Consider the following 3,548-nt stretch of genomic DNA (forward strand, 5'->3'; position numbering starts at 1 on the left):
CACCATAAGCTGGGGTCAGGTGGCTACGAGGTGGCCCGGCCTAAGTGGTATCTCGCTGAGCAAGAGATGATGGATGCAGGGGTCACTCCAGTTACATTGAGCTGGCCCCCAAGTCCAGGACTTGGTTCTATGCACATGGGGGGCGTTGGACCCAAAGACAGGCAAGGTTTTGGAGCGGGCAAGTCTTAAAGGAGCCGACCTTAGTTTACTTGTTGTAATAGAAGATGCTCGAACGGGGGTGTTCATGCCCAACAGAGAGAACAACGAGCTTACGCGCGCCCTGAAGAATCCTGAACACCCGGGAAGAACACGAGGCAAAGGCATTGTTCCGTGGTTTGAGCAGTTTGCGGACTGGAACGCCGACTACAGAAGCCGTGCGAGAAAGAAGAAACAGGAGGAGCAGAAGAGGAAGCTAGAGGAGGAGTAGAGGAAGCAGGAAGCAGACCGCCTTCAAGGCCTAGAAGCAAGCACGCGGAGTTGGCACTCGCTTTCCAGCGGCAGCAGCAGCAGATTGACTCACTTAGTCAGGAAAGGGGGTCTCAACAGCGGTAGCAGCTAGCGGATCCAGCATTGGATAGCACCGTCCCATCCATGCTGAGAAGCAGCGTGGGTTCCGCCTCGGGCTATGATGCACTGCTGGATAGATACCCTGTGGATGATATCATAGATACAACAACTTGTGAGATACACTTTAAAATGAAGAACATATCCATGAAGGTGGCGGACGGAGTTGCTTATACAAATCCCCCTGAAGCAACCTTCCATTGCAATCCGATTCCAGCTGGCTATGCTCGTGTCGGGGTTGATGAAGTGGTGGTACAATATTCAAGGCTAGAGCTTGACATTCCTGGAGGTGACGACGAACGCACACTGGGAGAGGCCATACATCATATCATTCTATGGAGAAAGGATTGCATTTCTTTCCAACGCTACCGACACCGCGTCAGCCGGCTCCTCCTCCAAGTCAGCCACTGCATCATCAGACTCCCGCTCCTCCAAGTCAGCCACCGCGTCAGCAGACTCCTGCTCCTCCAAGTCCACCAACGCATCAGCCCACTCCTCCTCCTCCAAGACCGGCACCGCGTCAGCCCACTCCTCCTCCTCCAAGTTCGGCACTGCGTCAGCCGTCTCCGCCACCTAAGCAACAGCGGAAGAGAGGCGCCGCAGCTATGGCGGCTAGCGGTACAACAACAGGCAAGAAATTCAAATATGGTCCAAGCCTCAAGCCTCTTCCGAGGTTGCCTTATGACCCGACTGACGCGGAAAATTAAGCCGAAGTGAGGGCCCAACTGAAGGCCCATTTTGGACCAAAACTGCCCCCACCGCTAGAGGAGAAAGTACCTGAGCATGTCGTTCAACACTTTGTTGATATGGCTAAAGCACCAGCTCCCAAGCATAGGGACTCAGACTATGAGCACCAAATCAAGAGTCATATCAAGCACAACAAAGGAAGGAGTCGAGCTCGAGCTCGAGCCAAGCAGCTGCCAAAAAAGTGGGAAAACTGTTCCCCAACTGGGAGAACAGGCGGTGCAATCGACCCCCCCCCCCCCCCGCTCATTGTACCAACACATGTGAGTACCGGCGCCGATCAGCTGGTAATAACCGACGATCATAGATGGCAGGTTGAAGAGGCCGGTGTCACTATAGAAACATTTAAAGAGGAGGAACTAAAACGGAAATATGCCCGCGGCGAACCTATGGTCAAGCCTGAGGAGATCCCGCGTCTATCAACAAGAATGTATGAATTGCATCAATGGTACATGAGAGAAGTAAAGACTACCGATCGAGAGTCCCTCATGGTGAAAGTCAAGGAAGAGCATTACTACCATGCAAAAGATCTGTGGGTGGAGTTTCAAGAAATGTTTCAGTTATTCAATCAAGACGCACTCGACAAATCTATCGTCAGTTGCTATTGTCTGTAAGTGATTTTTTTCTGTAATTTAAGTCTCTAGCTAGCTGTTTCATTACCTGTAATTATCCTCACTATATTATTTTCTGTGGTATTATGCAGAATGAAGCTGTATGAAATGAAAAAAGCTGGACGCTATGGCATTGGGTTCATTGACCCAAATACCATTAATGAAAATACATGGTTACAAGAATATGATCGACCATACACAGACAAAAGCTTGCTACAGTTCTTAAAGCACCTAAATACCCAACCAAAAATACTACTTACAACTTCGGGTGAGTGACACTGTCTTGTACGACTACAAATTCTGTTTTTGCTTACTAGATGTTAATAAGTGTAGTTGATGAGTTATGCACTTGCCCGCTTAATTATACATGCAAACGTGTGCGCACGCAGTTTCCACTGGATCTTGTTAATCATTGAAGTTGACGAGGGAAAAGTTCAAGTACTGGACCCACTATTTAAAGATACTAATGAATACTCAATCGTGAAGGGGATGGTCGATAGGTAATTTTAATCATTATCGCACTAGCTATGTCAGCCTCTTTAGTTCATTTCCTGATATCAACTAATTAATAACTCCTTTATTCATTTTCTTTGCCGGCGGGCAGGGTTGGGAAAAGTTCATCAAACAGGTTGAGGTCCCATGGAAACAAAAGCTGAAATGGGTGCGACCCAAGGTAATTAATTAAGCAGCACTAGCTAGCTACCATCTCTTTAATTCTAGTTTCAATACCATTATCATGCTTGATTAATTATTATCTGATTGTAAGACCATGAGGCAGGCGCCGGGGACTAATCTATGTGCATACTACGTTTGCGAGAACATTTGCATTATGACGTCTGCTACCTCTTGAGCTTGCGTTGGTTTTTCCCTTGAAGAGGAACGGGTGATGCAGCAAAGGAGCATAAGTATTTCCCTCAGTTTTGAGAACCAAGGTATCAATCCAGTAGGAGACTACGCAACAAGCCACCGAATACCTGCACAAACAAACACCAACTTGCAACCAACGCGACAAAGGGGTTGTCAATCCCTTCGTGGTTATTCGCAAAGTGAGATTTGATAGAGATGATAAACGGTAAAGTAATATTTTTGGTATTTTTGGTTTTATAGAACGGAAAGTAAAGATTGCAACGAAAGTAAATAGGAAACTAGAGATTGTAGATCGGAAACTTATATGATCGAAAATAGACCCAGGGGCCATAGGTTTCACTAGAGGCTTCTCTTAAGATAGAAATTATTACGGTGGGTGAACAAATTACTGCCGAGCAATTGATAGAAAAGCGCAAAGTTATGACGATATCTAAGGCAATGATCATGAATTTAGGCATCACGTCCGTGTCAAGTAGACCGAAACATTCTGCATCTACTACTATTACTCCACACATCGACCGACTCCTGCCTGCATCTAGAGTATTAAGTTCATAAGAACAGAGTAACGCACTAAGCAAGATGACATGATGTAGCGGGATTAACTCAAGCAATATGATGAAAACCCCATCTTGTTATCCTCGATGGCAACAATACAATACGTGCCTGGCTGGCCCTACTGTCACTGGGAAAGGACATCGCAAGATTGAACCCAAAGCTAAGCACTTCTCCCATTGCAAGAAAAACTAATCTAGTTGGCCAAAC

Source organism: Aegilops tauschii, chromosome 4 (assembly GCF_002575655.3).
Source record: "Aegilops tauschii subsp. strangulata cultivar AL8/78 chromosome 4, Aet v6.0, whole genome shotgun sequence".
Lineage (NCBI taxonomy): Eukaryota > Viridiplantae > Streptophyta > Magnoliopsida > Poales > Poaceae > Aegilops > Aegilops tauschii.